This window comes from Nomascus leucogenys, chromosome 2 (assembly GCF_006542625.1).
Source record: "Nomascus leucogenys isolate Asia chromosome 2, Asia_NLE_v1, whole genome shotgun sequence".
NCBI classification, from domain to species: Eukaryota; Metazoa; Chordata; class Mammalia; order Primates; family Hylobatidae; genus Nomascus; species Nomascus leucogenys.
This window is the reverse complement of record NC_044382.1, coordinates 38,492,337-38,517,967: the sequence shown is the minus strand read 5'-3', so window position 1 is coordinate 38,517,967 and position 25,631 is coordinate 38,492,337. Positions and strand designations below refer to the sequence as shown.

General features: G+C 46.9%; 1 protein-coding gene across 4 annotated transcripts in view; it reads left to right on the top strand.

Annotated features, from left to right (window-relative positions):
* CYSTM1 (cysteine rich transmembrane module containing 1) overlaps positions 1-25,631 on the top strand; it is a 68,885-nt gene that overhangs the window by 41,877 nt on the left and 1,377 nt on the right. The gene's annotated exons all lie outside the window — the stretch shown is intronic.

The following is a 25,631-nucleotide window of genomic DNA, read 5'->3' as shown; positions in this document are numbered from 1 at the left end:
AGGCTAATACTGCTCCCTTCCTTTTCTCTCCCTGCTCAGTGGCCTTTTCCTCATTTGATCAAGGGTGCCTTGTGTAGCCAGGCTGGAATCCTGATTGGAAAAGGTAGCATACTCCTAAGGTTGCCCTGACCCATCCTCAGGGCTTTCTGAAGCAAGGGGAGGAAGTAGAGCCCTCTCCCTCTACCACACACACACACACACACACACACACACACAAAGAGCACACATGTTCTTGTTCTGGGGGTTGTACCTGAGCTTTCTCTTGAGGTTCTAGTCATCAGGCCCTTTCCCCAGGAACACACTTGCTTAAAGACTATAACTTGGGAACAGCTTAGAAAAGATTTTGATGATTTTCAATTGCATTTTCCTTAAGGAAAAAAAAAATCTCCATTAGGCTTTTTTCTTTCTTTTTTAAGTAGTACCTTGGTTTCCTCTGAGCTTTTCCATTTACCCTTGAAATGAGTCCATTTGCTAGCCTGGGATACCTTTTCAGCCTGGAGAATTTGAGAGAGAGAGAGACAGTGCAAGATTATATTGTGAGTTCTTAATGGGTAAAAGTGATTTTTTGCTTTTGGAGAGAATGTATATCATGGGTAGTTTGTTTGTGAAGGATTAATATTCCTCTCTCCTCCTCCTGAGCCTCCAAAAAAGACCTTTCCAAGTACCTCAAGCAGCTAGTGGGTAACCATGAACTCCCCAGGGCTGTGGACAAGATGTCCTAGGGCTGCAGATTTGAAGCCTCTGTGAAAAAGGTGTATCCTGTGGCTACTAGGCCCACTCTCCCTGGCCTAGCTGGACTCAGGACCCTAAGCTCCCTTTGCTTGCTTGATTCTCTTCCAAGATCTTCTCTCACGCAGATTATTCCCTTTGGAATAAAGTGATGGCCCTGATATCAAGGACTGCCCTCAGCCCCTTTCTAGAAAATTCAGAGTATGCCAAGATCTCTTCTGAAGGGGTTGACTTGACAGAAGTGGAGTGACTCCCTTTCTTAAGAACTTGAGAGCAATTGGGTCTCATATTTTTCCTTATCAGTGCTTTGCAGTTGCTTCAGAGTGTCTCCAGCTAAGCCCATATCTGTAGTTTCTTTATAAGACAGGCTTTTCCAACTGAGGTAAGAAGTGCGAGACAGGTTATTGGTCCATTCACTCATTCATTTAGTGTCTCCTGTGTGCCAGGCCTACTGAGTGCCCTGTGGTAGGCTGTGAGCATAGAGTGATAAGTCGCATTGCAGTCCTCAACATTTTCATCCAGATAAAATTAGGAGCTGAGGGTCCCCAGGGTTTATCTTGGAGGTCAAAAGGAATTGCTAAATAGGACCATTTCCATTTCCCTGTTCAATCATGGGAGAAAAGTGGTGACGGTGGGAGTTGGTAGAAGGGTTCTTGGTGATAGCCCGCTCCAGCTAGCTGATATGGTCAGTGTGGTAATAAAGATGGCTGTGGTTGTGAATATCATTAGAAGGCAGTACCCCTGGCCCTCCTGGATTATCACTTTAGAGCCTAGCATCCACAGGGAGTTGGACTAAGGCAGTACCTTAGATGAGTAGACACCTCTTTTTTTTCCATTTCCATGTCTCTTGTTCATTTTTCAAAAAGACTCCAATTCATTGTGTAAAATGCAACTGTCTGTAGGGTGTACCAGTTCTATGTAATGCCCATGTTGCTTCCAGGTGTCTTAGCGATTGGGAAGCCCTGCCTTCTGTCCTTCAGGTCTCTGTCTTGGGAGCAATAGTAGCAGCTAGAGGATACAGAATACCCGCTGTATACTAGGCACTGGCTTATGTGGATTAACTCACCAAGTTCTTGAAGAACCCAATAAGGGAATAGGTGCTAATCTCATCCCTATTTTACAGGCAAGGAAACTAAAGCTGGAAGAGGCTGTCACACCCTCAAGGTGGCACTGAGGTTGGACCCTAGGGTGTCCCAACTCTAGCACTGCCTTTCTTTGCTTTTGCCCTGTGTTCCTTGGTGGGCTGCCAGGCCCAAGGGATTTGGTCTGCTTGTGCTGTGATATGGACAGATGGTGACAGCAGCATTGCAAACACACTATCCAGGAGGGTACCCTAAGTCAAGTGTGCTATATACTAGGCTTTTGGAGTTTGCTGAGAGTCCTTCTGCTCTATCTCTTAGTTCTCCAAATTGGCAGTGCTGTAAATAAAACCACTGATTTGGCAGCTGAACTCTACTGCATGGGGTGAAATCAGATGCCCTCTGGCCTTCCTGGCATATTTTTGGAGGGTCCCTACATACCTGCTCCATCTACAAGGCCAACCTTAGTTTTCCACCTTACGGTTTTCATGGCAAGAGGCTGGTCATGACTGTGGAGACTTTTAAACCTGGCTTCAGTGACAAGCTGGCCAGCCCTGATAGAGTTCACCATGGAAGGGAGTTGTTTCCCTAAACTCTGGCCCTGTCTTCCAGGGCCAGAGTCCTAGTCACAGTCGTACAAGCCAGGCCACCACTTCTGTCTCCTTTTCTCTGCTGGTGAAGTCTCTAGCCTCACATTTGCCAAATAATCACATCTCAGTGGGTAAAGTGGGGATTTTCAGGACCATTTGCCCTTGATTCTGGGTGGATGTCAGCTTGTGTTACAAAACAGCAGGAATTGTGGTGGATAATTTGGCATAGCCCAGGCACCCCGCACAGTTCTTTGCAAATCTACAAGGAATGGCCTTTGTTTCTCTGAAATAGTGGGCAGTGTGCTGCAGGTAGTAGAGGGGAGGGGTGGGGGACAGTCCTTACAAGTGAGGGTTGCCCCCGAATCACCTTCTCACCACATTCATTGAGAATGGTCATCCTGTCCCATCCCTGACCTCGGAACTCACTGTGTACCAGCCTCTAAACTGAGGTGCATTCAGGAGAAAACACTACTATTTTTACTGTCATAAAATTAAGCCTGGCAATAGAAAAAGAACACAACCTGGGGTGCTTTGCATAAATATATCTCCTGGAGCTGTTAATCAGTAACACAGGAATCTGGTACCTTTAGAAGCCAGTTATGGTCTGTATACCTAAGATAAAACACGTTTTATGTTCAGTAAAAATGATATGGCAGTGTTTACCTTCTTAGAAAATGCAGCAAGTACTATTTGAATGAGACTCCTAGGCCAGCACTCAATGTGAATCAGGCTAACATTGATGATAACAGAGTAGTCTGTGCCTGCCTGTGCCTGGACACTAATTGGAAAAACCCAGCAGCTACCTCCTTGGTGATCTCTGCCCATTTGGGCAAGTTCCAAAGAGCCAGCTCCACTCAAAGTAACCTCTCTATTTTTTTTTCTGTAACCCAGTGCCTGAAAACCAGGAGGAAATAATTTCCCTAATTTCTATTTAGCCTTCTAAAATCATGGCAGTAGTTGTCTTATATTCAAGGGCCACTGACATTGGGGGTTTTTGGTTTCTGAGTCATTTTCTATCTCTGTTTCATTCTTACCTTTTCTCTCCTTGCTTTGTTTCTATGCTTCCCTGGTTTCAAGCATCATTCTTGCTGCTCAGCAGGGTATGAAATAACAGTTCATGCATTAATCACCCTAACCACGGTTCCATCCTGAGGGCAAGGGACTGTCAGGCCATGATGGCCCTATCAGTCAGAAGCCAGGGCTATTAGGGCTGGCTGTGGCAGCCAGGGCCCATCTAAGATGATGCCCATTTCTTGGTGAGCCACTCACTAGCCATCGTTTACTTAATTTTCTTCTAGCAGTGCAAGAAGAGAGAAATGAGGAGAGGGCGGTAATAAGATAACATTTCTCTCACCTTAACTCATTGAAAGGATCTGTCATGATTTTGTTCCAATTGTGTTTATTATTGGTCTTTCCCAGTTTGGCATGTGGCTGTGAGCTTCCTGAGATGGGTCTTTGTCTTCTTTTCAAGTGGTCTGTGAGCTGCCTGAGTCAGGGATGATGTCTTTTATTTCTGGACTCCTCTGCAGGGTTGGCTGTGTCAGGAAAATGCAAAGTGAGCATGTGAGGTGGGAAGGAGACTGAGCTAAGTGTCAGCAACAGCAGCTTCTTTCTCCTTCAGCACATTTGCTGGATGTGAGATATAGTTGGAACAGTCCAGAAGAGTCTTCAAGCAGGAGGGCAGGCGGGCACACAGGCAGGCAGAGTGGACTTACTGTTTTCTGACCATGAGGTGTCTCTGGCTGGCTGGAGTCCAGGCTGGCCCCAGGGGCCTGCAGGATTGATTCACGCTACCAAACCAAAGAGAACTGAAGCTGCTGCTGGGACAGAACGTCCTGAGCCACCAACATATAGAGTTTTGCCTGCTGCGAAGCTCAGCTCTGGTGTCTTTTTCCCCAAGTGTTGAAGTGTCCTGGAATTCTCATGTATAAACAGAGGATTAAAGAATGCAAGTTTCTTAGCTATTTAGGAGGCTGAAGCAGAAGGATCACTTCAGTCTAGGAGTTCGAGGTTACCATGAGCTATGATTGCACCACTGCACTCCAGCCTGGGTGACACAGCAAGACCCTGTCTCTTAAAAAAAGAAAAAAAGAATGCAGGTTTTTATGTGTGTGATAAAATTCTCATAAAATTTGCCATTTTAACCATTTTTAATGTACAATTCATTGGCATTAAGTACATTCACATTGTTGTGCAACCATCACCACCACTCATCTCCAAAACTCTTTTCATCTTCCCAAACTGAAACTGTGTCCCTGTTGAACAACAACTCACCATTTTCTCCTACCTCCAGCCCCTGGCAACGACCTATGAATTTGACTACAATGAGTACCTCATATAAGTGGAATCATACAGTATTTGTCCTTCTGGACTGGCTTATTTCACTTAGCACAATGTCCTCAAGATTCATCCATGCTGTAGCGTGTGTCAGGATTTCCTTCCTTTTTTAGGCTGAATAATATTCATTGTATATTTATACCACATTTCGTTTATCCATTGACACTTGGGTTGCTTCCACCTTTTGACTATGTTTCTAAATACTGCTGCTGCGAACATGGGTGTACAAATATCTGTTCAAGTCCCTACTTTCAATTCATTTGGGTAAGGGTTTAAAGCACAAGGAGCAAGATGTCTTTGAAGATCAGTTTCTGATGAATCACCGTTCTCTGCTGAGCAAAAGTCAGCTTTACTCACCATCTAATTTTAGACTTCAGCATAACTACCACTGGACACTCATAATATCTGACTTCATTTTGATATTTGATAGGCTTTCACAACATTTTATAATTCCAGTTTGATATATCCCCTTTCATTGACCACATTTCAGCTGGCCACTTCCTTATGATTGTGGGGGCACCCTTGTCACTTGTTGGTGGGCACTGGACTAGGCAGTGCGCCTTACTACAGCCAGCTTGCTCTAGTGGCGTGGGCTCTTAATGACTTTGACCCTTCTCTTTCCTGACCCTAGTTGAGCTGGTCTTTTGGCCTTGTCCCCAGACCTGGCTCTTAGGACTTGAAACCATGAGCCTGCTGATGACTAAGACTGTTGAAGCCACTTGTCTTCCCCTCATGGCAGCTTTGTGCAAGCATAGTATTATCCCCCATGTCTTCCAGTTTTTGTAATCTGCTTTTGTTTCATCTAATTCTTATACAACATTTAGAATTATTGGAATTACATATGTGTAACTTCCTAGGAAAGTATATTTCTGAAATGCCTTGGCACAGGACCGGTTTTCCCCATACCAGCTAAGGACACACTTGGGTGATAATTGGCTTCCTTGAGCCAGTGTCCATCTGTATTTGCCAGGCCATTTAGGAAGTAGAGATGGCTGATTGTGAAACTCTTGTCTTAATGGGCATGTGATTATTCTCTGTGTTAATTTCTTCCTAGCAATTCTCTAGATTCACAAATGAGCCAACTGAAACTACTGCATAACTAAAAATACTGAGATCAGTCCCAGTGTACTACTAAACTTTGAACTCATGACGTCTTGAGGACCTAGACTGTGGGCCATGTGGCTTTTGTGAGTGAGGCAGGGACTGCCCACTGTAGCCATCTGCCCCTGCCTAGAAGGATGTTGGTGCTGCTCATAGTTCCCAGCCAGCCTTCCCTCCCTGTGTCTCAGGCCCTGTAGGGGCAGCATGTAGAGAAAGCCTGTACCCTGCACTTTAGGAACTTAGAGTCTAGTTAGGGAATATGGAAACACTGACAATACGCCAGCCACTTCTGAGACAGTCCTATGTTCTTTGTTCTATTCTAATAACAGAAGTATAAAGGAAAACATCACCAGCATACAAAATAAAAGTCTCCTATTCTTACCCCCAAAACTCTGTTCTTCTGGACACTGTACATGTCCTGGCCTGTAGTCTGCCTTTTTCATCTAAATACTCACCTTGAGCCCATCTCTGCCTCAGTGCTATATTCTTCTTAAGGACTGCTTGATATTTCTAAGGCTGTTTTTGAATGATTGCAGTTACAGTGTGCTGGCGGGAATTCAGAGCCAGAAAGACCCTTAATGGCGTAGGTCAGGAAGACCTCTTGGAGGAACCACCTAGAGCTCCCAGGTTCTGGGTAGGATCCAGTGTGATGCTGCAAAGGAGGAGGAGGAGGAGGAGGAGGAGGACATCCTCTGCTGCTTTTCTCTTCTGCTCTTCTCAGGGCTGATGGTGCCTTCTCCTGCTCTGGCACATGGCCCCTGGGGCAGGGAGTGGGAAGGATCAAACAATATTTTGTTGTCAAGGCATTTTCATCTTTGGGACCTTACTGTAGACACCACTATCAACCCTGCTTTTTATAGATGTTGATACTGAGGTTTGGAAAGGTGAAGGGGACATCCCAAGTCATGGGCAAAACCAGGAAGAGGAGGGAATGTCAGCTGGGTCTGAGCTGGGATGAGCTGACAAAAAGGCTCAGTACATGCTTAGTACTGTGGCTGCCATTTCATTACCCTGATGGTTACCTTATTTTCCGGATGCTGGAGGACAAAGGCGGGAGTTTGCCAGACAGCAGATCAGAGGCTTCCCAGAAGAACAGAGATCTATGTGGGGTGTGGAATAAGAGCTCTTCACACAGTAACCCAGCTTTCAGCTGGGTCCCTGGCCTACACCCTGAGAGGGGCCGGCTCATGAATCACGCAGCTATTTCTGGAGCTGATATGAGGCAAGGGGGCACTTTGCTGCACTGGGGTAGGCAAGCCATTCTTCTGGCAGGGAGAGAAGAACAAAGAGGTTGTTCAAAGGGTATGCAGCCAGTTCCTGGAGGGTGACTGGTGTCTATGCTCACTAGTTGTTCCAGGGTGAGCCAGCTATATACAGATTGACCCCCAAAGGCTGAGGGAGCTGAGAGGCTGACACATCCAGTTTCTCAGAAAGAAACATTTAATAGGGACTTAAGAACAGAAGCAATGTCTCAGGTGGAGACAGAGTGGATCCCTGTACATACTCTCCAGAAAGTATTATTTAAATAGCAAGCTTTTAGGGTAAAGACATGTATAGCTGGTCATGCCTCAGAGTTTATTTTTTTGTTTGTTTGTTTTTTTGAGACGGAGTTTCGTTCTTGTTGCCCAGGCTGGAGTGCAGTGGTGAAATCTCGGCTCACCGCAACCTCTGCCTCCTGGGTTCAAGCGATTCTCCTGCCTCAGCCTCCCAAGTAGGTGGGATTACAGGCATGCGCCACCACACCCAGCTAATTTTGTATTTTTAGTAGAGATGGGGTTTCTCCATGTTGGTCAGGCTGGTCTTGAACTCCTGACCTCAGGTGATCCACCTGCCTCGGCCTCCCAAAGTGCTGGGATTACATACGTGAGCCACCATGCCCAGCTGCCACAGACTTTCTTACAAAACTCTGGGAAGATTAGACAAACATCTTCACTAGAGGTTATTTATGCAATAGGCATTGTTTCTTTTTTTCTTTTATTTTTGGAGACAGGGTCTGGCTCTGTTGCTTGGGCTGGAATGTGATGGTGTGATCATGACTCACTGCAGCCTCAAACTCCTGGGCTCAAGCAATCCTCCTGCTTCAGCCTCCTGAATAGCTGGGACTACAGGCATGAGCCACCACACTCAGCTACTTAAAAAATGTTTTGTAGAGATGGAGTCTCACTTTATTGCCCAGGCCAGTCTTGAACTCGTTAATTCAAGGGATCCTCCCACCTCAGCCTCCCAAAGCACTGGGATTACAGGTGTGAGCCATCATGCCCAGCCTGGCATTGTGTTTTTATAAGGAGTTGTCTATGCTATGGGAATACATCAGTCATCGTGGTTTCACTTCAAGATGATGTCATACTAGGCACAGTGGTTCATGCCTGTAATCCCAGCACTTTGGGAAACCAAGCAGGAGGATGGCTTGAGGCCAGGAGTTGAAGACCAGCATGGGCAACATAGCAAGACCCTGTCTCTACAAAAAATTTTAAAAATTAGCCAGGTGTGGTGACATGCACCTGTTGTCCTAGCTACTTGGGAAGCAGAGGTTAAAGGATTGCTTGAGCCCAGAAGTTTGACGCTGAGGTGAGTTATGATCATGCTACTGCACTTCAGCCTGGGCAATAGAGCAAGACTCTGTCTCTAAAAAATAAAAATAAAAAAGATGGTGTCATTCTTGCCATGCAACAAACTGTTTTCCTACATAGGTGTCACTGCCCATTCAGGATCAGTGGAAGGCTAGGACTGGCAGGTGGTGTAGGCAGATACAGGTGAATCCCACTGTGGGGATTCCTGCTGGGGTGACCACAGTGCCTGAGGTGTTTAGGCCTTCAATCAGTGGGAGGAGGTTGGGGAAAGGGTTGTTACCAGGCATGGGCCTGGGCCTGGCAGTCAGGATACAGGAGCTGTCTGTGGCCCCTGGACTCCAGCCTCTGGCAGCCATCCTGATTGTTCTCATGTTCCATATGTTTCTCTTCTGTCCCAGGCTCAGTATACAAACTCCACATCCTCTGACTTGGAAGCTGCCCAGCCCTGAGCTCTGCCTGGGCTTCCTAGTTATACTTCCCAAAGATGTGACCGGTTTCCCCGACTCTGAACCTTGGCTCTGATGTCATGTAGTTAGTTGAGGCCAAAGGAAAAGTGATGGGGGGGACTGTTCATGTGTGTGTGTGAGCTGGAGTGAAGGAAGGTGTGCCTAGGCAGGGCCTTTGGTTCCTGGCAGTCCCCTCCCCAGCATTCTTGTATTTTCCTGCCGTGAATCTACTGAAGATAGAGATCCGGCTCTGTTCTGCTCTTCCTCTTCTCTGAGTGGCTTTGGGCATATCCATCCCTTGCACTGGAACTCCGTTACCTCCTCTCTATAGCGAGGGGCTAACTGATCTTGCAGGCCCCTTGCTCTTAGAATAGCCTGTGACTCTGACTCCCAGCCTCCTGTTTATTTCTGAGGCTTCTTCCCAGAGTGGATAAATACCTCCTCTTCTTTCTCCCTGTCTACAAGAGGCTCACTTTTGGTCAGGGGAGGGGTCTGCCTGAAAGGTCATAGGCATTTGAATAATAGTAATAGCATCAGTGAGCATTTACTGAATGCTTTCCAATGTGCGAAGCACTGTGCCCAGCACTTTACATGCAAAATCTCTTCATTTTCCCAGCAACCCTATGATGGGGTATAGATTACTAATATTATTCTTGTTTTATAGCAGAAGAAACTGAGGGTTGGAGAGGTTATTACCTGTCCAAGGTTACATGGCCAGTGAGTAGATGACCCTATATTTAAATTCAACTTGATATTTTATTAAAATTCCTATTCTGGGCTGGGCACGGTGGCTCACATATATAATCCCAGCACTTTGGGAGGCCAAGGTAGGCAGATCACTTGAGGTCAGGAGTTCGAGACCAGCCTGGCAAACATGGTGAAACCCCGTCTCTATAAAAAAAAAAAAAAAAAAAATATATATATATATATATATAAATTAGCCAGATGTGGTGGTGCATGCCTGTAATCCCAGCTACTTGGGAGGCTGAGGCAGGATAATCACTTGAACCTGGGAGGCAGAGGGTGCAGTGAGCCGAGATTGCACCCTTGTACTCCAGCCCAGGCAACAAGAGTGAAACACTGTCTCAAAAAAAAAAATGTGGAGGGGATATTTCCAGGACACAGGAAAGGATGAGCCCAGTGACAGTATTGCTGATGCTGAGAGAAGGCCAAGGGGTGGGGTGGGCACTACCAAGGGTCAGCTGAGTAGACGCTGAAGTTCCTGACAAGGGTCCTGGTGCTGCTGAGGTCACTGGCAGAGATGGAGAGCAGCAGTGTGGGAGTCAAGAATGGAGGGGCTCTGCTGAGGCAGTGAGAGGAGAAAGCGGAGTATGATGGATGTTCACACTCACTGGGGTGAGGGGAGCCAGGGGGCTGGTTAGAGACCTGGAGGTGGCCCCTGGAGCATCATGGAATCCTCAAGGCTGTGCATAGGCAGAGAGCAATGGCGCCTGCTCCCTCGATGCTGTCTTCCCCAGAACCTGGCTCAGGTGGGCTCCTGAGTACCTTCCCGAACTCCAAGAGAAGAGGCTGGGGTTGATTTGCTAAATTCTGAAGTACTGCCACCTGGTGTGAAGGGCCAGGGGTTGCAAAAGAAGCCTTAATGAGCTGTTTGAGACCTGGCCTGGCCAGGGGGGAGAGGGTTAAAAGGAGCTCAGCCCCAGGAATTGCAGCAGTGTAGGGGTCCTCTCTGGTTTGAGCTCCTTGGAGGGGGAGTTGTGATTTGATAGCATCCCCTACTTGCCAGGTTTGCCCAGCAGAAGTCCTGGTGCTAGCCTAGAGCTCAGAGGCTGCAGGGCCTGAGAAGAGACAGAATTGGATTTAAGGCATATTCGATAGGTGGAACTATGGGTTAGGAGGTGCCAGGTCAGGCTATAAGAGGAGCATGGTTGTGGGGAGTTGGACCATGTGAGGTGTCTAGGTAACAGTGACTTAGGGAGGCAGCCGAGGACTGAGGATGGGGCCACTGGGGCTAGGAGCCCAGATTGGTCAGTGCCCACTGCCCCTAAGGCCCCTGGAACTATCTTAGAGCAGTTGAAATAGATGCTTGAAGAGATCCAAGGCATTCTAAAACTAGCTAGGCCCCACCCTCCTACCATGAGGACCCCCAGGAGCAGCTTTGAGTGTGGCATTGGAATCAGACAAGCCTGGATTTGAGAAAAATGTAAAAGCAAAGTGAAAACCTCCACCTCTGTACACACCCTGACCTTTAAGTTCTTGTATACTTTCAGAAATGTGTGTGTATGTATTTGTGTGTATATCCTTCTTATTGTACAAATAAAATAGATGCACTGCTCTAGACCTTGCTTTCATCCCTTAAATTATTGGCCACGTGGAAGAACCACCTGGTTCTTTTAGTAGTAGTCTATTATGTGGTGTGCTTTAATTTACCCAGCTGGACTCAGCTGATAGACATTAAGGCTAGTTTGGGGTTATTCTGATGCAGCAACAACCGTACTTTACATAGATCCCTGAACGCTGGGACAATTATTTCTGCAGGATAAATTCCAGATACAAATTTTCTGTGTTGCAGTTGTTGTCTCTCCCCTTCTCCCTAAATTCTCCTTCAAAGAGATTCTGTCCGTTCCCACTCCTGCTAACAGTGTATGAGAGTTATAAAATGATGATAGTAGTACAGAGCTGTTGGGAGGATTAAATGAAATCATATGTAAAGATTTCTGCCGGTGCCTGCCGTATCAGGCTGCAGGGGTGGGGCTCAGGGCAAGGGTTGCACTGAGAATTGGATCACTTTGGACAAGCAACAAATAAAGTACTGGGTTGGGTTTCCTGGTCAGCTTGGAGAAAGAGAGGTGGCAGGAGCTGCTGAGTACCTGATGTGTGCCAGACACCGAAGCAGGGAAAGGGCAGTGAACCAGATCAGCTTGGCCCCTGCCCTGCCCTTGTGGAGCTAACAATCTAGACAGAACCAGTCTCTGCAGAGTGTGGTAAGTTCTACCAGGATGCTGCCACTCCGAGTCCCCTCTGACTGGGTCTCTCTCTCCCCTGCCCACCCTGCACCCCCTTCAACAGTGTACGTGATAGAACGGGAAAGGAAGATGGACAGCGGGTGTCAGGCAGTCCTGGCTGCTTGTTGGGCTGCTCTCTGCTGCTGCTGCCTCCTGGACAACTTGAACTGAGCAGCTAAGATCCAAGTATTTCCCTACAGCCCTGCTACCTCCTGTTACTGGAATAAACAACTACTGTTGCACAATTTCCATTTTCTTCTTTCTTTGAAAATAACTCACAGATTTTTTTAAATTTTAGCACCTTTCATAGGTGCGAAATGGTATCTCACTAATTTGCCTTCCCTGATTATTAGTGACCGTGAACATAAACATATAAGTTTTGGGCAGTTTGTACATATCTTGTGAATTGCTTATACATATTCTTAGCCTGTCTTTTCTGTTGGTTTGTCTTACTGATTTGTAGAGAATTTCTGTATATTCTATCTACTAGTATTTGTCTGTTTTATAGGCGTGCAAATATCTTCTTCCTATCTGACTCTCTCTCTTTTTTTTTTTTTTTTTTTGGAATGGAGTCTTGCTCTGTTACCCAGGCTGGAGTGCAGTGGTGTGATCTCATCTCACTGCAACCTTTACCTCCTGGGTTCAAGCAATTCTTGTGCCTCAGCCTCCCAAGTAGCTGGGATTACAGGCACGCGCCACCATACCCTGCTAACTTTTGTATTTTTTTAAATAGAAACAGGGTTTTGCCCTGTTTTCCAGGCTGGTCTTGAACTCCTGAACTCAAGCGATCCACCTGAGATCCAAAGTGCTGGGATTGCAGGTGTGAGCCACCATACCTGACCTCTCTTAATCTTTTTATAGTGTATTTTCTAGTATGAGAAATTTTAGAAGTCATGTTTACCATCTTTCCCTCATGCTTTGTATGGTTTAGTCTTTGAAAACTCATTTTCTATTCCAAGCTCATAAAAATAAGTCTATATTTTCTTCTAAAAATGTTTCAGATATAGTCGTTAGTCCACCTGATTGATTTATTATTATTATTTTTTTTTTTTTTGAGACCTAGTTTCACTCTTGTTGCCCAGGCTGGAGTGCAATGGCATGATCTTGGCTCACTGCAACCTCCGCCTCCCTGGTTCAAGCGATTCTCCTGCTTCAGCCTCCCAAGTAGCTGGGATTACAGGTATATGCCACCACACCCAGCTAATTTTATATTTTTATTTTATTTTTTGAAATGAGGTATTGCTCTGTCACCCAAGCTGGAGTGCAGTGGCATGATCTCAGCTCACTGCAGCCTCTGCCTCCTGGGTTCAAGCGATTCTCTTGCCTCAGCCTCCTGAGTAGCTGGAACTAGAGGCATGCACCACCATGCCCAGCTAATTTTTGTATTTTTAGTAGAGACAGGGGTTTCGCCATGTTGGTCAGGATGGTCTCGAACTCCTGACCTCAGGTGATCCATCCATCTCAGCCTCCCAAAGTGCTGGGATTACAGGCATGAGCCACTGCACCTGGCCCTGAATTTATTTTTTATCATGGTGTAGGATAAGATTCTAGTTTTCTTTTTCCATCTTGGTAGTTCCAGCTCCATGTATTAATTAGATAATCCTGTTACCAAGCAAAAGGGGCTCACTACCTGATGTGCTAGAAGCCAATTCCATGACACTGGGTTTTTGAGAAAATAAATGCTTTTATTGTAAGTTGATTAACAAGGAGACAGGATTCCAGCTCAAATCTGTCTCCCTGTCCTGGCTTTAAGGCAGTAATTTTATTAGAAAAGGTTAGAGGGGTGGATTCCAGGATGAGAGGTGGTTGGTGGAAGGAAAGAAGAGGTTTGGAAAGTCCTGGGGCATGTACAATAATCTCTTCATGCTACCTCTTGGATCCTATGTGCAAATTCAGGGGAGGGGTTAGTATGAAACACGCAGTGAAAATTCAGGCTGTGACATCATCAGCAGGCTCATTCTAGCCAAATTCCAGCTGGCCATATTAGTTCTAACAGATTTCAGCCAGTTCTTTTGCCTCATAAGCAGAGGGGTTTCAGTGTTTCAGCAAGCTGTTTCTTGTCTGCCATCTTGTAAACTCTGTTAAGGATTGGTGTCTTTAATCTTTGGGGCACAGTTTCAATCCTTTCCCTATTAATTTGAGATGAGATTTGTCATATACCACGTTCCCATATACGAATTAGAATATGAGCTGGAATCAGGAATCTGGTGGATGTGTACCCTCCTTCCACCAGCACATGCATAAACACATACCTCTTATTCTTTTTCGTAATTTTCTTGGCTTTCTCGGACTTTTACTCTTTCATCTACATTTTAGAATGTGTGTTAGTTTCTACAGAAAACCATGTTTGGCTTTGATTGGAACAGCATGTGATTTATCAAGTAATTGGTGAAAGAGTTGACATATTTACAATATTGTCTTCCCACCATGAACAAGTAATCTCTCAATTTATTTTTGTCTTCTTTTTATGTCCTTTAAGTGTTAAAATTTTCTTCACATAGTTCTCGCATATTTTTATTGGTTTTTAAAATTAGATTTTTCCCCTAGGTATATTATAATTTTAATGTTACTGTGAATAGATTACTTTTTAAAAATGTTACATTTATTACTTGGTGGAAATAATTTATTCATTCCATTGGGATCACACATTAGAAAATTTTAGCCCATCTTTGTCACATCATTACCTTGGGGGCAGTTCAGCTGTGCGGGGAGCAGTTCTTCAGTCTGTCCTATGCATGCTCCAGGGAAACCACCCGGGTTCTACAGAGACAATCGTGGATTCCGTAAACGTAGCTCCAGAGTGTCAGGTGACAGACCACACAGAACAAACCCCCAATCCCTGCTTTTGCAGGGCTTATACTCTAGGGAGGGAACCAGACATTAAATAAACCCACAGGTAATAATTGACATCATACTTCCCTGTGAAGAGAAGAGACATAATGCCATGAAAACATACAAAAGGGGAACAATCTGGCACAGTCCAAGAAGGCTTCCCCAAGGCAGTGAAGTGAGCTAATATCTGAAAGATGTATAGATGTCAATAGGCAAAAGTGTAGGAACAGCAGGTGCCAAGGCCCAATGGCAGGAAAGATGGTGGCTCATTTGATAAAGTGGAAAAGGAAATTGGTGTCATAGGCAGCAAGGGGACATTAGGAGCAGTTGAGAAACAGGCAGGAATAAGATGGGGGTTCATAGCCCAAGTTAAGGATTTTGGTATTTGTCTTGTGAGTAATGGGAAGCTGTTGAAGGATATTAAGCAAAGGGATGATATCACATTTGCATTTTTAAGAGATCCCTTTGGCTTCTGTGTGGAGAGTGGTTTGGAAGGGGGCACAGGTACACATGGTGATTATGGAGAGAAATGAATGCATTTGAGATATTGGGAAGTAAAATCAACAGGACTTGGTGATGGATTGGATATGGACATTGAGGAAGAAGGTAAGAGTCAAGGATGACTTCTGGGTTTCTGACTGGAACTGGGCCTGGTGGTGGTGTTTACAGAGGTTGGGAACAAGAGAAAGGAATCGTGGCTGGTTGAGAGGGAGAACAAACTGAGTTAGTTTGAGGTTTCAAAGTATCTATGAGACATTCAAGTGGAGATGTCAGGTAAGCAATTGTATATAAACCTGAAGCTTGGAGGAGAGGTTGGGCTAGAGATGTCAATGTGGAGAGCCTTGGCATGTTGATGATCATTGAAACTGTGGCCGTGAGTAAGATCAACTTGGATGGAAATATGGCGGGAAGAGGAAAGATGGCAGTATAGGGCTGAGCTTTAAGGAATTCTGGATGGATCTGCAAAGGAGTCAGAGAGAGAAAGCTAGAAGAATGGGATGTCCTGAGAGCTGAGTGAAGATGTATTGGGAAGAGAGGAGTGATTAGTAACATCAAATGTTGCTGAGAGATTAGGTAAGGTGAGAATACGAAAGTGTCTACACTGTTTTCACTGAGGAGGTGGACTTTTCTCCAGTTCTTGTTCTGCGAAGGAAATCAACAGAAGGAAAGACAAGACTGCTTGGAACTAGAAGACGGGGCTCCTCAGGCCTGGAGAAAGGCAGACATTTGTGTAAGCATGGAACAGGTGAGCTCACAGGTGCAAAGAACTAGCTGAGGCAGGAAGGCTAGGAACCCCCGCTAAACTGGACAGAAGCATGCTAACAAAACATTAAATTCCAAAAAGGTTAGACACCAAGTAAGGGAGTCAGGCTAATGTCACTCAGCTTTGAGCCTGAACAGAGGAGACATTGTTCCTCAAGAAGACTATGTCCTCTGTGGTAGCTGCTGGAGGGTCCAGCACATAGATAACCAAGCAGATGACCATCCATGCCCTGGGGAGGTCCTTCTGAACAGTAGCAACAGTCTAGATCTTTCATGACCACCATTACAGATTTTGCTAATATACATCTTTTGAAAGGAAACTCTACATGCAACTCCAGTCTGGAAAGTAGATACTATAGAATTGCTGTGGTTGAGGCAAGGAGGAACCATCCTCTACTTTTTATGAAAGCTCAGGGGCCTGAGGAATACATTTGAAAGCCCCTGGTCTTTGGGATTTTGCAGTGCATTTGGCCACAGGAGATTTGGGATGGTTAGGTTTTGCCCCGGAATGTCATTCTGGGATACTGCCTTGCAAGCAAAATCATCGATGTGTTAACTGCTGGTGTATTCTATGAGGATCTGTGGACACTTTATTGCTGATAAGTATTCCATTGTATTAGAGGTACCACAGTTACTCATTCACCTGTTGAAGGACCATTTGGGTTGTTTCTACCTCTGGGTGATTATGAATCCATCTGCTATAAACATTGATGTTCAGGTTTTTGTGTGAACCTAAGTTTTCATTTCTCTAAGCTGAATACCCAAGAGTGGAATTTCTGGATCATATGATAGGCTTAAGAAACTGCTATTCTTTTCCAAAGTGGCTTTGGCATCGTGCATTCCTATCAGTAATGAATGAGAGTTCCGTGGCTCTGCATCTTTGCCAGTACTTGATATTGTCAGCAATTTTTATTTTAGCCATTCTGATTGTATGTAGTGGCATCTCATTGTGGTTTTGTGTTTTCCTAATAGTTAGTGATGAAGTCCTGTGCATATTTGCTCTCCGTATATCCTCTTTGGTGAAGTGTTTTTTCAAGTCTTTTATCCACTTTCAAATTGGGTTGTTTTCTTACTGTGGACTTTTGAGAGTTGTTATATATTTTAGATACAAGTCCTCTGTTGGCTGTGATTTGCACATATTTTCTCTGCATCTGTAGCCTATCTTTTCATCCCCTTAACAGTGTCTTCCATGGAGCAAAAGTTTTCATTGTGATGAAGTCCAGTTTATCAGTTTTTTATTTTATTTCATCACGTTTTTGGTGTCAGTCTAAGGACTCTTTGTCTCACCCCAGGTCATGAAGATGCTTTTCTATGTTTTCTTCAAAATATTTTACAGTTTTATGTTTTTCATTGAGATCTATAATCCATTTGGTGTTAGTTTTTGTATAAAATATGAGGTTTAAAATAGCTGAGGGTTTTTATGAGGTGTTTTGCATACCATACCAATATTTTTCAAAATGCTTTCTCCAATGAATTGCCTTTGCTTATGTGTCAAACCAGTTAGCCATGTTCATGTGGGTCTATTATTGTCTTCTTCATTCCATTCCTTTGATCTATGTGTCTGTTTGCCAATACCATTAACCGATGATCTTGACTACTATAGCTTTATGTTAAATCTTTATTTTAGTCATTTTAGTTCTCTTTCCTTTCCATACATTTTAGAATTTGTTTATCTTTATCTATTAAAAACTCCTGTTGGGATTTTTATTGAAATTACATTAAATCTATAGATCATCATGGGGCTTAATGGGTATTTAAGTGGGATTGGTTGCTCACCCTTACATGCCATAACCTTTAATGATGGCAGGCAGCCTGCCCATTCATTTGCTGGGTTGTAATTATTCCACAGTTAAAGCCCCTAGTGTATGATTACATTGGTGTCTTTGGAAGTTGGCAGTAAATGAGGTATACTATTCATTAACTTGGGTAGGAACAGCCATTACAAGATGGCCAGTATGTTGAGGGACTTGTGGGCCGGGTTATGCTCTGAGTCATATCAGCCACCATCATTCACAACCGTGGTCTTCCTGTGCCTCACTTCTGAGCAGGTAATGAGCAAGATCACACACTGTTTGCCGCCATTGGAAAATCCTCCCTCTCTCGAGGTCTTTACGCCGTCATCACGGGGTCATAGAACTGTCATGTACTAGGCATGATTAGGTTTTTTATCTAGATTTTCCTTAATTTCTTTTGCCTGGTATATCAGCCTCATTCATAATTTTTTTTTTTTTTTTGAGATGGAGTCTTGCCCTTGCCCAGGCAGGAGTTCAGTGGCGCAATCTCGGCTCACTGCAACCTCCACCTCCTGGGTTCAAGCGATTCTCCTGCCTCAGCCTCCTAAGTAGCTGGGATTACAGGCGCCCGCCACCATGCCTGGCTAATTTTTGTACTTTTTAGTAGAGATGGGGTCTCGCCATGTTGGCCAGGCTGTTCTTGAACTCCTGACCTCAGGTGATCCGCCGGCCTCGGCCTCTCAAAGTGCTGGAATTACAGGCTTGAGCCACCATGCCCAGCCAGCCTCATTCATAATTATTCCTCCAAAAGCTGCATTAGGGATATGTTCATGATATATGTCATGATATAATGAACTGCTTCCTCCTCCTTCTGTAGTAATGTCACCCATGACATTGGGTCTTCAGCACCAGAAAAACTTTTCTTTTTTTTTTTTTGAGATGGAGTCTTGCTCTGTCGCCCGGGCTGGAGTGCAGTGGTGCGATCTCGGCTCACTGCAAGCTCCGCCTCCTGGGTTCATGCCATTCTCCTGCCTTAGCCTCCTGAGTAGTTGGGACTACAGGCGCCCGCCACCACGTCCAGCTAATTTTTTTGTATTTTCAGTAGAGACGGGGTTTCACCATGTTAGCCAGGATGGTCTCGATCTTCTGACCTCATGATCCGCCCACCTCAGCCTCCCAAAGTGCTGGGATTACAGGCGTGAGCCACCGCACCCAGCCCAGAAAAACATTTTGTCCTCTTCTCAAGTGTATTTTGGGGCTTTTCATACTTGTCAGCCCCTTCCTCCCCTTTGATCTTGACAGTGACATCTTCCCCAGCTCACACCGTGGTCCTTTGGTCTATCTGAGGCAGTGGCATTACAAGACTCTAGCAGAAGAGTGGGTGCTGAGGAACTGCTTATGTACTCATCCTGTCCCGAGTACTCTGCCCCATTACTGCCCTTCAGTCCCCCACCAAATCTGGCTGGTGTCAAGATCAAAGTAAAACTGCTGTCTACTCTAAGCCAAATACAAAACAGTTTGTTTCTAAGGCTTGTCTTCCCCTCAGGGTGTGGAAGATTGCTTGCTAAAGTCTTGTGTAACAGAAAAGAGGATATTGCCTCCATAAACTATTTGAGATTCCCTTTTTTATTTCCTTCTCTCACCAGTATGAGAGAGATATAATGAACTGCTTCCTCCTCCTACTGCAGTAATGTCACCCATGACATTGGGTCTTCAGCACCAGAAAAACTTGGTTTTCTCCTCAGGTTTACAAAAATAAAGTGAATTATTTAAGTCTGACTTAAATTATTATCTGTATGTCTTTCATCTTTTATAAACTCATCTGGATAGAACCCATCCTGTCCACAACAAGCTGTTGAGCCCCAGAGTCACCTTGTGGCATTTCTGTGGATGTGCACATCCCTGCAGTCTTGTGGCTTGGATTGCTCACTGTATGATGTTTTGCAAGACCAAGCTTTGTACATGCAACCTGGACCAGCAAACAGGAATGAACGTGCTGCACCAGCACGGCAGGCACCTCGGTTCTTTAGCAGTGCTGTAAACACAGACAATGGCCTAGAAAATTATGAAAAATAGCATTTGAAACGTACTATATGATCTCACTATTTAAGAAACCCCATGATGAAACTTTCCTCTCTGTAAATTGAGAGCTTGTATTTTTGACCTGTCTTAATGATATTAACTTTGTTCTCATTACAACATTTCCCTGTGTTATCTAAGGCAGTAGCTGTACAACTCTGTCTTCCTTCCCATCCTGTAGAAGAGGAAGCAGAGGCTCAGAGAGGTCAAGTGTCTTACTTGAAATCATCCAGCTCTGGAAGAACAGAGCCAGGACCTCGGCTCAGGTCTGCCCAACTCCCAAGTTGGTGGCGGGAACATGGGGAAAGTGGACCCTGGTTTTAACCTCTTCTTTTGTTGGTCATAGTTTTATAAAAGCTCTTATTTTCTCTATTTTATTTAAATGGGGTGATAACCTTCTTGTAGAGTAACATGGTCTTTACTGGAAAATACCAAGCACTTCTGGATCTCCAGCCACTTGCCTGGGAATTGTCAGCATCCAGCACTGGAGTTGAGTTACACACGAGGGAGGCTGACACGCACCCAGGCGTCCCCTCACACATGCCTTGCTCAGGCTCCTCAGCAGCCACTCCTTTTCCCGCACCCTCATGTGGAAGGTGGAGGTGTGGCGGGTGGAGGCTGAGGGGCATTCACTCGGATGTTGTGACTGTGGACAGAATTCACTCCATATCTCAATTGACTGTTGGACGAGGTCGTTCTGAGGCGATGGGCCCTGACTCTCCTTGGGACACTCTGAACAAGGAGAAATCTAGATCTGGACCTTACACACAGATCTTGGATTTAGAAGGAGAACTGGGGCACAGAGAATAGGGAGGCCTTTCATTCCCTTGATGCATAGCCACATTTCAGGTCACATGCAGCCAAGATGCTGTCTGATTTGAAGCGAGCCTGATCTTGTGCAGTGAGCACTGGGCCAGAAGGCAGGAAGGTGTGGTGACAGGCCAGGACCTGCCTCTAATTCACTATGTGACCTCAGTCAACTTATTTCCCTTCTTTGAGCTCAGCATCCTCTTCTTACCAAAAAATGACTGGCCGAGGTGGTCCCCAAGGCAGTTCTGACTGTAGTCCTGGCATCTGAGAAGTTCTCAATTGTCTCAGTATCTACAGTCAACCCTGTCCTGGTAGCCTAGCAGCTCTTGCCCAAGGATGAGACCACAAGCAATGCTGGCGGTGCAGCCTTGTCAGGCTGGCCCAGCGTGTCCGGATCTACTAGATAGATTTTGTTTTTATCCAAAAATTGTGTTACTGGGGGCCTACTGTTCACAGGACTGATTGGGGGTGAATGAGATGACTCATTCACCTGGGGTCCCCTAGGCTTCATCAGCTTCTCATAGGGCTTGGTCTTGGCCCTGGGATAGCTGCTTGGTTTTGTCCAGGGGCAGCCTCCCTCCCAGGATGCCACTTCAGGATGGTGGCAAATGCACTTCTGAAGACCTATGAGCAAGGACCCATCCACAGCTCAGCAAGCCCTCACCCTTTCCAGACCAATCCATGTAAACGCTCGCACCTGTCCGGAGAGCAATGGCAGCCTGAATGCTTGATGGGTTGGGCTGCAGTGAGGTGAGACACAGGTTGGTGGGTGAGTTGGTTGGCCAGCTCTACTTCACCTTGGAGTGGGTATCTTGGGACTCAGCTTCACAGAAAAGCTAGGCCAGAGCTGAAGCTGCAGGAAAAGGAGGCAGGAAGAGTAGGGCAGGAAGAGAGGCTCGGGAAGCCCAGGGAAGGCTCTGAGCTTAGTAGGCAAAGGCAGCTGCTGTTGTGGACCTGGGCCAAGGCTGTGCTGATTCTGTCAGCTCCATGTCCGCCTCCCTGTAGAAGAAGGGGAAAATGGAAGAGGTTCCTAACTTCTCCTATCTTACCCTTCAAACAGTCTGATGAAAACTACAGACCCTTGATTGCCTCTGCCCAGATATCCCCTGGAAGGACAGAAGCTGGGCTGGTCCCTCTGCTGTTCCTGGTCACCCTTCGCCCTATTACTCTCCCACTCAGCACATGGACCTGGTACTCACTGGCCTTGAACAGAGGCACAGTGGCATTGCCTTTAGGACATTTTGTTCTCATCGGTGTAGCCCCTTTGCACTGGGTAGTAAACGATGCCACTGCACTTGCACATCCAAGGAAAGCTGAACTGAAACCATAGCAAGTTGAATCTTCTCTCTCTCTCCCTCTCCGCCCCTGTAGGAGCCGTCTCATGGCTGTCTTGAGGTTTTTACTTATTTGGAAAATGCTTAAAGATTTTCCCCTCCCTTCCTACCTCTGCATCTGGGCAGTAAAAGGGCTATTGTGGATCCTCTGAAACCTCCCGGGAGGCTGGTTGGCCTCCTTCTGTCAGTCTAGATGCCCAACGTGGGGCAAGGGCAGTTGAGCAGACTACAGGTCCTCCTGCCCCTGGCAAAGCCATCATCTCCCCTGGTGGCACTTTTTGGAAGGTGTGGTGACTGACTGTAGTTGTCTTAGCAGTTGAGGGCCAGCCCTGGGTGCCCATCACTGGTCTGGGTGATAAGGGGCCACGGTGCTGCTTCCTCACTCCAGGAGCAAGAAGGCTGCGGGCATCAGAACCCTCTGGGAGGCTCCGGTCTTTCTGTTTGCTTTTCCTGCCTAGCTCTCTTGGGTTGGGACTGGTACAGATACTTGCAAAAACAAGAAGGACCTAATAAGGCTCAATTAACATATCAAGGCACACGATTAATCATTTACAAAGTCCCAGCCATGCAGGTGAAGGTTTCAGATGCCAGAATAGGGCTGACTGAGAATTGGAGCCTTCACCTGAGAAGGCCTATACTCACATTTCCTGCAGGTCATCCCTGCCCTGACCTCTATGGGAACTGGAGCCCCACTTGCCCATTGCCTACCCGGAACCAGGTTTCTGAGTAGCCCATGTGAATATCACCTCTGGGACTGTACAATACAGTAGTCCTAGATCCTGGGACCAAGGGGACTACTGGTTGGTGTGTCTGGTGGCCAAGGTTGCAGTGGGCACTGGTGGCCCTGGAGAAGACCCCAGGGCTTGTTGGACAGGCCTGGCATCGTCCATCTATCTTTTCTGCTTCCAGCTTGAAGGCAAGAAGGTGGGAGGTGCCCCTGCCAGAAGCTGCTCATCTCTTCCCAAAGCTGCTGTGCACCTGAGACCCAGGGCTTCCTGGGCCTTTCTGACCTAGCCTGGGCTCCTGGGCCACATCTGTGTGCTCACGCACCTCTCCCTGCACGTTCCCCACCCCACACTTGTGTTTGCATCCATGTGGCAAAGCTCTGGGTGCCTGCCCCTCTGCAGGCCCCACATCAGACTGGGGCTGAGAATACTGAGGGTTGGTTCAAACGGCTGACTGTGGGCAAGAGAGGCAAGCCAGTGCGGGGTCCCCTGGACCTGACCCCCACTCCACCTGTAGTCCCCTGGGAATAGTCCCTGCTTCTCTGGGGCTGGTTGAATAGGGTGGTCTGAGACACTAGATAGCGAATGGGGGATGAGCCTTTTGGCGCTGATGCTTATGAAAGGAAGCCAATCCTTAAGACCCTGCCCCCGTCAGGAGCTGGAACCCAGCCCTGGTCCCTAGACTGGCCACAGGGGGGCACTTGATCTCCAAGAAGCAGCTCAATCTGAGCAGCCACAGCAGGCACCAGAACCTCTTGCCAGGTTGGGCACTGACTGCTACCAACGTGCCTGGAAAGGTGGTGCCTGTTACCATCCCAGCCCCCCCCCCACTGCTCTTTTAACCCCTCTCCCTTTTTTCCTTCTTTTTAAAAAGGTTTATATTTTTAAATAGCATTCTATTTACAGAAGTTGAGAGAAGAGTTGCCGAGATGGTAGTTTCTGTAAACGGTTTAACATCTTACGTAACCATAGTTCTGCCAGCTTTTTGTCTTCTGCTTGGCTGTAGAGGAGGCAGTTGCCAGGATGGGCCATCTCTGGTTGTGGAACACCTGGGTTGGGGCCACCTCTGCCACAGCTCCTGCTGGGTGACTCGCACTGCCAGCTAAGCCTCAGTGCACAGGGGGCCCCAGGCTTCAAGTACTGCGTGGCCCAGGACCTAGGCAGCATGGGTCCTGGATAGTGCACGAGTTCTCAGGCAGAGTCCCCCACTGGGAAGTGGGGAGCGACGGGGATGGTAGCAGAGCAGAATGCCAGGAACGGTGAGGCCCTGGGGTGGGTGGGGATCCTGGGGCTGAGACTAGGCTGTGAAGCTCAGTGCACCCTCTGGAGATGCAGTACCCTGAACCCTGCATCTAGAAGAAGCAGTTGTAAAATTTCTGGGCCCCACCGCAGGTGCTCTGAAGAACTATGAGGCCTGCCTTAGGGGTTTCTCCTGCGCTAGTCATCCCTGCTTTGGGCGACTGAAGCAAGGAAAACGCAGGTCACTCCCACCTCCAGACCCACGCTACTCCCCATTGCCCATCCTCCCGACAGCCCGGGAGCAGAGATTCTGTCCTCAGCTAAAGGTGAAAAGGTCCTAAGGCTTTTGGGAAACTTGGTGCTCCAGGAAATAAGTGACTCGGGTTTCTAAGTTATGTGTGGGCACTCAACGCCCCTGTCATGGCTGTCACAGCCCTCTGGTTTGAAGTCCTCCATTTTGTAGCTGCCGTTTCTAACCTCTGTCAGCACGCCTGGGAGTAACGAGCTCAAAGTCCCTAGTTCCCCACGTTTCCAAGTATGTTATGTGAAAGCACTGGCAAGGATGAACCTGATTAAACTGGAGGAAAAAGGTGGAGCAAGCAAGACTAGGACATTTTTGTTTCCCCAGCTAAGCTGCCGCGGTTCAGGGGCTCTGACAGGTGAGAAAGGCATGGCCACCGCCTCAGCTCTGTCTCTGGAGGCTGGGGAGAAGCGGAAGCAGTGAGGAGACTGACTGATGTCCTGATGCCCACGCCCGACACGGCGGTCATGAAGACTGAGTGGCCCCATGTCCAGAAAGCCTTCAGCAAAGGGCCTGGCACTTGTGAATACCTCAGAGCCTGTGAGGCCCCTCCCACTGCAGCCAGCCTCCAGCTGAGTCTCTGGCCTGAAGCCCAGGGATGGCCTGCACATGAATCAAGCAGGCTATTTCCAGAGCTGGCAGGGGAGGGGGCTTTCTGTCCCAGGGGCAGGCAAGCCAATCCTGTGACAGGGAGAGCACAGGGAAGGGGTTATTCAAGGGGATCTGCATGCGATTGTATTCCGGTTTCCCTGTCCAGAGCTGCCCATGCAGGATCCCGGGGTGGGCAGGCCATCCAGGCAGATGGAAGGGACACTCTGCCTGGGGCTTTCCTGCTGCAGTGACCCCAGGGCCTGGGGTGGCCAGGCTTCAGTGGGTGGGGTAGGCTCTGGCTGGATGTGAGAGACAACTTTGCTGTAGCCCCAGTCACCTCTGTTCTCTTTCTGATCCCTTTTCTATCCCAGTTGGGTCTGAGCAAGCCTGGCTTGCCAGAGGCTTTAGAGCCATAAAGGCCTGGGTTCAGATCCTGCCCTTGCCTCTGCCTTGTCGCATGTGCTTGAATGAGAGACCTAAGCTCTCTAAGCCTCGAATTCCTTGCCTGTGAAGTGGGAATGATGGTAGTATCCACCTCAGGGTTGCTGTGAAGACGAAATCAGGTACTTGACCTTAGGAGGCCTCAGAATAAATGAGCCATTCATCCTCTCCCTCTGAGCAGGCTTTCCTGGTGAAGGGCATCTAGACCCAGACCTGTGCTGCTGAGTGGAGCCAAATGAAAGTGGACTGAGATTAAACCTGTGCCACAGGAGAAGGAAAAGGAACATGTCCGTGCAGTAGAGGGCAGCTGATACAATGGGAGGACCTGGAAAATCTCCCTACTAACCCACTCAGCGTACCCTGTAATAGCGATGACACCAGGCTCCAGAGAGAGGCACTGCCAAGAGAGGGGTCTAAGAACAGATACAAAAAAACACAAGAAAACTGAAAGAAAACCCCTAAAGG